General features: G+C 40.0%; 1 long non-coding RNA gene across 1 annotated transcript in view; it reads right to left on the reverse strand.

The window, feature by feature from the left end:
• Nucleotides 1–313: 313 nt before the first annotated feature.
• The window catches only part of LOC125281509 (uncharacterized), a 41135-nt gene continuing 28262 nt past the window's right edge, over nt 314–13186 (reverse strand). Inside the window, exons 2-3 of the long non-coding RNA XR_007188754.1 lie at nt 914–1134; nt 314–693 (exon numbers count right to left, since the gene is read on the reverse strand). This is a non-coding gene — a long non-coding RNA (uncharacterized LOC125281509). The remainder of the gene's footprint in view (nt 694–913; nt 1135–13186) is intronic.

Consider the following 13186-nt stretch of genomic DNA (forward strand, 5'->3'; position numbering starts at 1 on the left):
GCAACTTTGAAGGGCTCACTCATCATCATTCTTAGGCAGAACATCAAATCATTTTTACATTTATGAAGAATTGTACTGAAAAATACAATACTATATTTGATGTCTCTAAAATTCTAAGAGACACGGTTGAGTAAATGTCACTGACAGAGCTGTGGGAAGTGAAACTGCTGCTTGTTACTGCTTCATCCTTTAGGTGGATCCTGACCAGATGGCATCCGCAGCCCTCTCCTCCATGTCAGGAGTGTTTCTGGGCTCAGAGTCCACACACTTATGAAATCTCTCTTGGATGTTGCAAAAAAACAAAACAAAACAAAACAAAACCCAAGCCAAGTAGTACCATTTTCAGACTTGAACAAGTGCTTTTCAAAAGACCTTATTGCCATGATTATGGATTCTGTGGTTTAATTTGAAAAGAAAATAACATCCTGCCTTTTCATGCATGATGTATTTATTAGAGACTCAATATGAGCCCAATGCTGTGCCTTACTTTGGGACACAGTGGTGAACAGACAGTTAAGGTCCCTTTGTGGAGCACACAGTTCTACAGGACAAAATTGGAGGCAACCCTGGTCAGTAGGAGCAAGGCATCCAAACCGCTGATTAGAACCCTGCTCGGTCTCTCTCCAGCCTTGAGACATAAACACATCATTTGAACTTTCTGAATTTCAGCTTCCTCCTTGAAGCAAATAGAACCTGGAAGAAAACCAACCTCCTGAGGTTATAAAGAGGAGTAATGACCTACTACAAGCCCAGAAACTTACCAAATATTAGTTCAATTTGCTTAATTATTTTTATCACTGAAATGACTGAAAAATCATACTCAAAATGATAGCCTCAGCTAAAACCTCAAATAAACCCACTTTAGAAGGTTTTCAGTGTTATAAGAGATCAATGGGATGAAAAATATGCTTACCAAACATTTAGCTCAAAAGTAGTTATGCTATTGTCGAGTACATAAGGTTGGCTGGTTGGTTGGTTGGCTGGTTGGTTGGTTGGTTGGTTGGTTGGTTGGTTGGTTGGTTGGTTGAAGTGTGATTTACTTGCACCTTTGCCATCAGAAAGCCATGAGCTGATCATGTCCATTGGGCAACAGCTGTTATAGCTCGGCTAGCTCTGAGAAAGTCCACCCTGTAGCTGAAGGAGAATTACAGGAAATCAAAACTCACAACCATGTGAGTATGAAGCATTTCCAGTTTCTGCTTTGCTTTCGTGTCTGAAGTTTTGGGCAAAAGAGTAGGCAAACCCTTCTTCGAATAAGAAAAAAAAGAATTTCACTTTAAAAAATTTTTATCAAATGCCAGTGTCATCCGTTTATTCTTCAGTGTTTTATGTTAATGTTTCCTACAGTAAGTAAAGAAAAACTCTAACTTGGAAGGTATCTGATAGTCTTCCTTAGGTGTCCACTGTAGGTGAAAGCCCTTGGGGGTGGGGGGTCTGGAAGACAAGGCCAGTGTGAATCTCTGAAAATGATGATTTATTTTGACTATAAGATTTCTCTGTACTGGGAAGGTGCTTCTCTTGATCTCTCTTCTTGCTGAGAATCCGCTCATAAAACTGCTTAAGAGTTAGCCCTGCCTTAATAGGATCTAAGGGAATCCTGTGATTCTCTAGGAAGTAACAAACTTAAGGACAAAGGTATAGAACAAAAAGCAAGAAAATGCAGGCAAAAGAAAATTGGGAGGGACAGAGAATCATTTGGTCACTTCTCCTATGCAAGGACAATGTAAATATGGCATAGGATCTCCTACATATATTAGACTCGCTCTCCACATTTTTGATGGTCATAACTTCATAGCCAACATTTTTTTTGGATAGGGTCATCAAATACTGAGCTCGCATCAGGAGTAACATTTGGAGAGCATTTCTCTACCGATCATGTGATGAGGGCAGATATTAGATACCTTCAAAATAGCCTTTAGAGAGTATTTGGGAAATGGTGAACAGGATATTATATAACACATTTTCTATCAAAGTTAGCCCGGGAAATTTCTTTGGGACTTTAAACCTTTCCTGTGAACCAAATGGGTAAATATACATTAGCATTCATGTATTTACCTACAACTAATGAATCATTGCTTCTGAGTAATCAAGGAACAGGGAGCCTAATGATTAGAACAGAGGGCTTAGGAGAGTGGACAGGGAGCCTGAAACCAGGTGGTGGGTGTTAGTGAAAGACCTAAGAATATATTTTTGATACACAGAATGTGAAAATGCTCTAAATAAAATTTTTAAGAGACTTGCAGCATTTGATATCCCTCCTTTACGGAGATGGAAACAAGTCACTGAGAAATGGTAAGCAGAGTAGAAATAACACTGCCCTCTGCATTCAAGTGAGGGAGGTGCAACCCTTGGTCACAGACTCATAATTCAAGGACTACTTCAAATATCCTCTAACCATACCTTTCTTCTGGGAAGAATTACTCTGAACCATCCTAAAATGTAAAGGAAAATATTTCTTTGTCTCCCTCTCTTTCTCAAAGGTCCTTCTGTAGATAAGATTCCTTTAATATTCAAATCACCTTTCTGGGTTCTACAGGCTCTATTCAGCAGGGAAATCTTAAATATACATAACTTGGTTTTTCAGATAATTAGGAGCAATAAATAATTAATGGGAAGGTAGGAAAGAAAAACAGTACTTTTCTTCATGTGTGACCTAAGATGAATCCAAGTCATCAAATGTCTAGACATTAGACTTCCAATCCACAAATGGCTATGAATTAAAGATAAGTTATGAGATATTAACAAATGGATGTTTAAGATCTTTTTCATGTTTATTGAAGAAATTTGTGAGACAATCCAGTCGTATTTATTGAGTTTCTACTATGAGCAGGGCATTAAACTTGGCTCAGCTCAATACCAAAACTGATGTACAATTAGAAACAAATGGCTAGGGGCACCTGCGTGGCTCAGTCGGTTAAGGGACCAACTCTTGATTTCAGCTCAGGTCGAGATCTCATGGGTCCTGAGATTGAGCCTTGTGTTGGTGACTTGAGGCTACATCCAGGCTCAGCGTGGAGCCTGCTTAAGATTCTGTTTCACTCACTCTCTGCCCCTACCCCTGCTCACTCCCTCTCTCTCTCTCCCTCTTCTCTCTCTTTCTCTAAAGAAAAAGAAAAGAAAAGAAACAAATAGCTATCTACACTCCCTGTGACCAGAGCTGAGCCTGGATGTAGCATCAAATGTTCTTCCTACTCTTCCTTTTCACTGTATCTGTAAAATGTTATTTATTCTGTTTTCACTGTTATGAATCCTACAGAAATATAGATGAAACATCTCAGTTCCCAGTTTCAAAATAAATAAAAGAAGCTGAAAAGGATGGGGTATGAAAACCCATAATAAAGGACCCTGTAATTGTTCCAAATTGATGGCACAAAGATAAGTTACTGAGGGCTATTTGTTTTAATACAAATTCCCAGACTCTTTAGACAATTTTTCCATCAGAAGGGAAGTAGAGAGGAGGGACTGAGTATAGCATTTTTTTTTAAACCGTGAATTACAGTTAAAAATCACTGAATGATATCAAGTAATGTAGAACATTTTCATATTACATGGGAAAATATGAGTTTATAAAATCATCAGATAATACCCTTTCTCCTTTAAGCAGAGCCTGGCCTCAGAACCTTCAGCCCCAGTACAGAGGTTGGAAGGGGCCAAGCATGATGTACTTCAATGCACGTCTCCTACATCTTTGGATGTAAACGATTTCTTCCTGTGTCCTTAGCTTGTGATGTAAAGGATTTTCCTTTCTTAAGATTTAGTTACCTGAGGATTGATGGATGGATGGATAGATAGATGATAAATAAGAGAGAGAGAGAGAGGGAGAGAGAGAGACTGCATGCGTGCTCGAGTGCATGTGTGTGTGTGTGTGTGTGTGTGTGTGTGTGTGTGTAAGTAATGGCCCTGAAGCAGTGTTTCTTACAATGTGGAAACTAGACCACCTGAGCTAGAAGCCCTGGGGTACTTCTAAAAACCTTCGATTTCTGGTTCATCCATGTTGTTGAAAATGAAAAGATTTCCTTCTTTTTTAAGGCCGAATAATATCCCATTGTATATATACTACATTTTCTTTATCCATTCATCTCTCCATGAAGAGATACTGTTCCTGTATCTTAGCTGCTATGAATATTGCTGCAATGAACATGAGAGTGCACATATCTCTTTGAGATAATGATTTCATTTCCTATGGGGATATACCCAGAAGAGGGATTGCTGGATCATATGGTAGATCTATTTTTAATTTTTTGAGAAATCTCCATATTGTTTTCTGTAGTGGCTGAGCAAACTCTGTATAAGGGTTCTCTTGTCTCTACATTCTTACCAACACTCACCTCATATCTTTTTGATAAAAGCCATTCTAACACATGTAAGGGGATAACTCATTATGTTTCGGTTTGTATTTCTCTAATGACTAGTGATCTTGAGTTCCCTTTCATATACCTGAAACAAAAATCCTAACCATATGAGGTGGTGAATAATATGTTAATTAGCTTGACTGTGGTAATCATTTCACAATGTCTACACACATCAAAACATTCTGTTGTAACCTTAAATCTATACAATTTTTATTTGTCAATTATACCTCAATTAACTTGAAAAAAAATTAGATTTCTGGACCATATCTCAGATGTCCCGAGTCAAAATTCCTAGAGGCGAGGCATAATAATTTACACTTTCTGCTGGCTCCCCAGGCGGTTCTCCTGCATACCACAATTTCAGAAACACTGGGGTAAGAAACCTCTCTGAGGTCTCTTCAAACGCAAATTTTATAAAACTCAGTCATCATTCTAGAACGATGAAATAGACATCCAGTTTCAATCTGACCCTGTAATTCCTGAAAAAACCCTCTTTTCTTTTCCTATTCTAACACACATGTTTGATTAAATTACAATTCTCAGCATGAATTAATATGTGGCTGCTAGAAAGTTTCAAAATGGAGATTTTATTGGCTATCACAATAGTCTACTGGGAAAGAATCTACTAAGTAAATCCTTGAACAAGATGCTTTTTGAATTTTTTTAAAAAAGATATCTGTTGGATGAAATATGGTGGAGAAAATACTTTCTTCTAAAATAATCTCTCCAAACAGCCTTTACATTTTTAGCTACAAGGTGAATCAGAGGTAATAAAGCCATGCGCAGATATTCAATAAAAGAGCAGGGTTAAGCCAAATCCTGCTGTCACCAAGAATATTTGTACTATACATAAAATGTTTTCAACAGGAGGATTGAGACATTTTTGACTTGGCTTATGAAAGGAATAGCTCTTTTCTTTGAAGGAACACAGAGAAAGGCTGATATATCTTCAGAAACACTTCTTTATAGTTACTTTTGCCCCATATTTATGAAAAGTTAGTCATATCTTTAAAGAGTAAAACTCACTACCTGGTATCGATTGTAAAAAGATTAAGAAGCTTTCCATCCTTGTTTCCAACCTGGAATTTCTAAGCTGTAAAATAAATACTGTAAAATAAATGTTTTGATATAAGGAATAATCCCTTCCCGTAAAAGACTCTCAGGCTCCTAAAATATGTCTATAGCTATTCTATTACTTGAGGCCTCAGAATCTTTTAGTAGGGAACACGGTGTTTTAGTCTACATTCTTCCATCCCTGGGAGAGGGAACACAGTGGGTTTCATTTGCACTAATATGGAAATAACTGGAAAAGCCCCCTGATAATCTTGGGTTTCCTTGAGGAGGGGAAGGAGCAGTGAGATGAGAAACACCAAGCACTGAATGGTGACCCATTGGCCCAAGGGTTGGAGGTAGATGCCGGAGGAAAAAGGTGAAGACAGACTTTTTCCCCCTTACAAGTAGCCCCCTCTTGACTGTTTATCACACCAGATCAAGGATTATTTGCTTTCTTATTGCTTCTAAAGCCCACAGGAGAAAAATAAATCCACTTCCTTCCCCACTCAATGTCACAGAAAATATGCACACACCAAGAAAGGAAACTCTGCTCAGGTGAGAATATTATGCTGATTGAGACAAGTTTATTGAGAATTCAACACACACATCCACAACTTTATCAAGAGTTGTGAGCGTGGTGAGAGATTCAAAAGAAATACATGTTTGGGCGTCAAGTTTCTGAAAATGTCTCAAAGAACATCATCCAGGGAAGGCGGCTGGAGGCGTCATCTGATTTTTCATTTCCTTCCCTCCGGATTCTGGTGCTAGGTCTGAGAAGCAGCGACTGGGAGGTCAAGGAGCAAAGGAGGTCTAAAGAAGGACGTGAAGGAGGACGTGGAAGGGTGCCTTTCAGCCTTGGGAGAGAAGATTCTACGCCTCAGCAATTTCAGCAAATCAGTAGAGATCAAATGGCCAGTATCTTCTGTAGCCGAAGGCCCCACAGCCATTGTAGCCGTAACCGAAGCCGTAGCCCACTGGGGAGTAGGTGCTGCCGTAGCCACAGCCCACGCTGTACCCCAGGGGGTAGCCGTAGCTGCCCCAGTAGCAGCCTGGGAAGATGGCGCCGGAGAAGGTGTTGCAGTGCATGGTATCAGGAGTGGAGGGCTCAGGTAGCAGGGGAATGTGTCTCCTCTGTGTGATGATTCCCCGGTCTCAGAACCTTCTTTATATACCCTGGCGGTGGGGCGTGGTTAAAAACACAAGGGCCTCATTTTCATTCTTGGCACCAATTTTCATTCTTGACACCACAAAAAGCTCGTTAATTTGATTGGCTCTTGCGTTAGATGTCTTTACAGCTGCTTAAGAAAGCTCTCACGTCATAGAATACAAGGATAGAATCCCTTCAAACAAAGTGTGTCCTTCACTAAAAAGGTATTGCAGCACTTCAAAGCACTGGGTCCTATAGACCCTAGATAGAATTCTCTGTGAGTAGGCTTTATAAAACCAAGAAATGTTCTGAGGTTACTAACTCTTATTCAGTCCCCTTGCTCCCTGAATTTCCAGGACACATGGGTTGGAATAAATTAATAAGTGAAGTGATAAATACATAGTGAGTCCAACTTCCAACTCGAGGTATTTCTTCATATTCATTTGATTAAAGAATTCTCTTTTTGGTAGTGTGCAAGACAAATGCCATAGGGCTCACAGGAAAGTCTCCTTTTTATTTTTTCTCTATCTATAGCTCCCCTATTTTAAAAACTGGTTAAAAATTTAATCTTAATTATAATCCCCATCTGAACTATATGTAACATCATAATTTGAGACCACTTCCTGAACTAATAATCTTATAATTATTTCTTAAAAATGGAGTTTGTGGATTAAATTTTTTAAAAGACTTATTTATTTATTTTAGAGAGACAGAGAGAGTGAGCACACAAGTGACCTGGGGGAGGGACACAGGGAGAGAGAGAATCCCGAAGTAGAGCTCATGCTGAGCAGGCAGCACAGAGCCCAGTGTGGAAATCGATGTGGGGCTTCATCTCAGGACCCTGAGATCATGACCGGAGCCAAAACCAAGAGCTGGTCACTTAACCAACAGTGCCACCCAGGCACCCCTTGAAATGAATGGTTAAATAAATGATTTGTTGATCTGGTAACCTTTTTAAAATAAATACTGAAAATAGTAACAAAGTGAAAAACAGAAAAATGAATGGCAAATTTTATCTTGAAATGTGTGTGTGTATATATATTTGTATATGTGTGTGTGTATATATATTTGTATATGTGTGTGTATATATATATATATATATATTTTTTTTTTTTTGGCTGGATCTAATAAAAGCAGATTATCTGACAAGTGTGACAATTTGTGAAGGGCCAGGTAGCATATTAAATCAACATTTCACTCCTCACACCCCAGGAGCGGGAAGGAAAGTCATTCCTCTCTAAATAGAAATTTAGTTCTCTAAAAAAAAGACATGAAAGAAGGGACAAGATTGATCAAAACTACTTTGGGTCATGCAAGACCTAATAAACTATTCCAGATATTTGCATTGAGATTGCCCAGAATGGCACTTGGTAGAAAACTTACAGAATATACAGCAGAAGAGGACACATAGCACAGAAACAGAAAGGCACAGAACTATAACAAATCATTCTTAGAAGGCCATGGAAAGAGTATGTGTTATATACTGGACCCCAGAATTTTACTGTAGATCCCAGAGGTAGCTTTCTCCCATGTCTCCAGCAACTCAGACCTAAATTTCTGGGAGTACACATAAGTCACAGGTTGAATCCAAAGGCAAGGAAAAATACAAAACTATGCCAGAATTCTAACCACTAATTGATTAATTACAGGAGAGGCATTTTCGAAAATACACGGTACCGCGCTACCATCTTTCTTCAAGAACAAAGCGCCATGACCACCTAGGATGACTCAGCACTTAAAATTCAAACACTTGATGTGACTTACAGCTAAATAAGGTCAGGGAATTAAAATTAGCCTGGCTTCCAAAATATAAAGGTACTCAAGAGTAGGCCCTTTCCTGAAAATCACAGAATGATTTACACTATGTTTCTACTCTCATCATTTTGCTCTGCTCCATAAAGAAAACCAAAAAAATGATAACTTTAGGGAAAAAGAAAAATGAAACAATGGGACAGAAAAATGATTTGCCAAAGTTCAATTATGATGCTCTGTTGAAACAAGTTCCTCTCTCACCTGCCTACCCAATCTGGCAAGATGTTATCTATCCCCTCCATGGCACAATACCCAACTAATGGTGAATAAAAATTAAAATATGCCATCTTTTTAAAAACTTAGGACCTTGGGGAGCCTGGCCCTCCAGAACCTCCCAACATGAGGGGTAGTGTCATGTAGGGAACCCCTGGTTGAAAGCAATAGCTGTCTAAACCAATTGCAATAAAAATGTCTCGCTTTTGTGAGTTTCTCAAAAAAAAAAAAAAAAAAACAGGGTCATGTGACATGGAGGTTTGATAAAAAGACAAATATATTGTCACATAAAAAATGACTCAGGATTAGACTAATCATTACTTGATACTTGTTGGTCTGTATAAAGTTCATGACCCATTTCTTCTTTAATAACAATCTTAAGATATTATTTAATAAATAACTTGATTTCTCCTTTCATATTTCGTTGGTTTTAAATAAGGTCTGACATGAATAAAAATAGGAAAAAGTCTTGCTCTTTGATTTTCTACAAACGAGCAGGAAACATACTGTGTACAGATCTTAGAAATAAAGTCAATTTCAGCATGCACAGTAAGATAGTTTTTGTCTTGTAAGCTTCACAGATAAAGTTTCCAGCATCAAAATATTGTATTTCATTAGTAATGAGAGAGAAATTACAAGGGAATGTTTTAAGTGAGTTTTAAAATATATGTCAGTGGTTACTCTGTAATACAAAAATGATCTTTCCATTTATCTTTTCAAACATTTATTCTTACAGACATTTATTAGACATCTGCTGTGTTCCAAGTATGTTGTTAGGTTCTAGGGATCTGAAGATGAATGAGAAATGGTCATTAAAAGGAAAAAGGTAAATAAATGAGTAAACAATATTATAAATTCTACCCTGGAAGTCCATACTGCTTTCTGTAGACTTCAGGGATGATGGAGAGAGTGAACAAGTCTCCTTGAACTAGGGGGTAGTGGCCATGGAAAGCTTCAATATGGAAGGGATAAATATTTGAGCTGGGTCTTGAAAATGGGTGAGTATTGGTTAGGGGAATAGTGGATTTAGGGGATAGTCCAGAAAGAAGTGTTTTAAAGTAACATCTCAAAGGTGTGAAATACTACAGTGTCTTCCAGGAGTCACAGAAAATACAAAGGGGCCATAGCCATAGTGACAAGAGAATCAATGGAAGCTGGGGCTGAAAAGGTAGTCGGGGGCATGTGAAACTGTATGAGCTATGGAGGTAAAGGGAACCACTCATGCGCTCAGCTAGGGGTGGGTAGTATAACCAGCTTTGCGTTTCAGAAAGATGACTACTCTGTCAGCGTGGAGGATGAATCGGAATGGGGAAATCCCAGAGGTATGTATGAAAATGGAGTTTGGTTTTTTTTTTAAGATTTTATTTATTTGAGAGAGAGACAGCCAAAGAGAGAGGGAACACAAGCAGGGGGAGTGGGAGAGGAAGAAGCAGGCTCCCAGCGGAGGAGCCTGACGTGGGGCTCCATCCCAGAATGCAGGGATCACGCCCTGAGCCGAAGGCAGACGCTTAACGACTGCGCCACCCAGGCGCCCCTGAAAATGGAGTTTAAAATTGTATTCGCTAGGAAAGCTTTTGGCTGCAAGTAACAAAAACCTGAGCTGAAGTCTGCTTAAATAAAAAGAGCTTATTTTTCACGACTACTAAGAAACAAGAACACAGGCCGTTCCAGGGCTGTGCAGAGCTGGCTCCCTGGGACCCTCTCAGTGCTCTCCCGTTGGCTGTAGGATCACTACAGCACGTGCGGGCTTCACATTCTTATGAATCAACATCCAAAACCAGGAAGCAAAAAAGAGGACCTCTTCTTCCACAGCTCCTTTGTATTTACTATCTCCAAAGAATTCATTTCACATTTGCCTTGCAGTGGCTTCCCTCTGGCTCCCATAATCTAGAACTGAATACAGAGGAGGCTGGAAAAGCATGTACCAGGCATTTTCTGCTGGTATAGTGCAAAGCCGTCTCTGCCAACCTAGCAAGGGGCAAAGGAATGGTCACTGGGTTGATCAATAGAGTTGCATGAAAACCATCACACTAAGTTAGGCAAGAGAGGATGGGAGCCTAAACTCAGGTGGAAGTATGAACAAGGGGATGAATTTAAGAATTGTTAGAGAGGTAGATTTAACAATTGTGGGCTAACGATCATCTTCCAGGATTATCACCCAATATCCCCGCCAGGGATTCTGATGGAAGACATCCATGGAAGACATCAAGGAAAGAAGACCAAAGGGCAGTGCTTCCCAATCCTTTTCCCATAGAGCATACACAGTACATTACACATCTTTAGGATATAGTGGAATAATCAGGTGAGACTCACTGAGAGGATATAGCCGTGCCCCAAACTCTGCTGCTCCAGATCCCGCCCAGATCAGCCAGAGGCTGAGATCGGCAGCACCTCGGGCACAACCTGTAATTCAGTACTGATGTCCTCCAATTAGGCAGCTCTGTAAGGCACTTGGGACAATTAGAGATAATAAAATAGCCTGTAGAGACAACATCTAATTACTGTTACAGGAAGCATATAAAGAGAACTGTCATGCTCTATAATGTAAAGTTATCCCAGAGAAGATGCTCGCTCAGACCCTTGATTTTAATCCTCCTAACCATTGCTTTTCAGTTCCTACTATCTGACAACCAAATGCCATGACCCTCCAAATATGACTTCCCTTCAGTTAATCTACTAACTTGCATACAAAATTTAATTATTATTGTCTAGGTCCTCATAGTCAGAAACTGTATCTGGTTTTCAATATGAAAATGAGATCTACACTCATGCTGTGAGATGATGCTCTCTGAATAATAAGAATCAATACTTAGGAGTCACCCTTGACACCCCCTCATTTGCAAATCCAATCTATTGCAAAGTGTTGTCAATTTCACCTTCTAAAAGTCTCTTGAATCCATTAATTTCCATCAATCTCCATTTCATGACATCTGTTTATTTCTTCTTATTTCCTAATGCTACAAATTACCACAAACTTGGTCACTTAAAACAACACAAATTTGGAGCACCTGGGCCCCTCAATCAGTTAAGCGTCTGACTGGGGCTCAGGTCGTGACCTCAGGGTCCTGGACTCCAGCTTCACATCAGGTTCCCCACTCAGTGGGGAGTCTGCTTGTCCCACTCCTTCTCCCTTTGCCCCTCCCCTACTCATGCTGTCCCTCAAATAAATAAATAAAATCTTTTTTAAAAAATTAAAATTAAAAATTAAAAAAACACAAATTTATTATCTTAAAACTCCCATGGCCAGAAGTCTGAAATCAACATGTAGGCATGGCCGGTTCCTTCTACAGGTTCTGAGGGGAGAATTTGTTTTCTAGCTTTTTTTTAGCTTCTTTGGGGCCACCTGCATTCTTTGGCCCATGGCTCCTTCCCTGTCTCCCTCCAATGTCTTGCTTCTCCCATGCTACAGACTGTGATGCTCCTGCCTCCCTCGTCTAAGGACCACATTGAGCCCCTCTGGATAATCTAGGATAATCTCCCCAAAACTAGATCCTTAACTTACTCACCTCCGCCTCATTCGCAGTGAGGTAGTGAGCCTCCTGTAGGGTAAGGTAATAGAGTGAACAATTGGGAGGCCCATTTCTCAGCCTGCCACATTACCCAGGGCAAGCTCTTTATTTCAGTACCTGCACTGCTGCAGTGGTGGCAGAACTAGGCAGGTGACAGCTTCCCTCCTTACAGTCCGCTTCCAACAACCAAAGTGTTCACGAAAGGCAGATCCGGTTATGATAGACACATACACACACATGCACACAAACACACACATTAAAAATATTCCAGTAGCTTCCCATTGCTTTTAGGACAATTTTTTAAATTTATCTTTAAACTGACCTAAAAGCAGGGGCGCCTGGGTGGCTCAGTCAGTTAAGTGTCTGTCTTCAGCTCAGGTCATGATTTCAGGATCTCGGGATCCAGCCCTGCATGGGGCTCCCTGCTCCATGGGGAGTCTGCTTGTGCCTCCACCGTTCCCTCTACTTGCGCTCTCCCTGTCCCTCTCTGTCTCTCTCAAATAAATAAATAAAATCTTAACAAAATAAAATAAAATAAAAAATAAACTGACTTAAAAGCCCCCAACTCAGTGCCTAAACTTCACTGTCGTTCAGCGCTTTGAAGGTACCATGTTCCTTCTCGCTCTCAAGCCTTGGCACTTGCTATATATTCTGATGGAATTCTTTTCCCTCTTCTCTCCCACCAGCCTCTAGATACCAGCTCAACCACTTCCTTCGGAAGGCCTTTCTGCCCTCTCCTGTGTTAGCTAAATCTACCTACAGCGTCATGGCAGACCACCATCTCCCCCACATCTGCAGTGCTTTTCACAGCTGTCCTTTAACTTTACCTGTGTGACTGATAACTGCTTCACCAACCTGCTAACTGATCAGCAAAAATGAGGTCTTTCATCAGCCTTGATCCTCATGCCTAGCTCACTATTGGCATAGTGTCAGTTTTCAGTAATATCAATTGAGTGAAAGAAAGAAAGAAAGAATGAAAGAATGAATGAATGAATGAATGAATGAATATTCTAAACCTAACTTGGCCACGCACTTGCTGCGAGAATTTAGGCAAATTACTTCTCTGGGCCCCAAGCCATTTGACTGTAAAATGAGGTAAG

This window comes from Ursus arctos, unplaced genomic scaffold, assembly GCF_023065955.2.
Source record: "Ursus arctos isolate Adak ecotype North America unplaced genomic scaffold, UrsArc2.0 scaffold_4, whole genome shotgun sequence".
NCBI classification, from domain to species: domain Eukaryota; kingdom Metazoa; phylum Chordata; class Mammalia; order Carnivora; family Ursidae; genus Ursus; species Ursus arctos.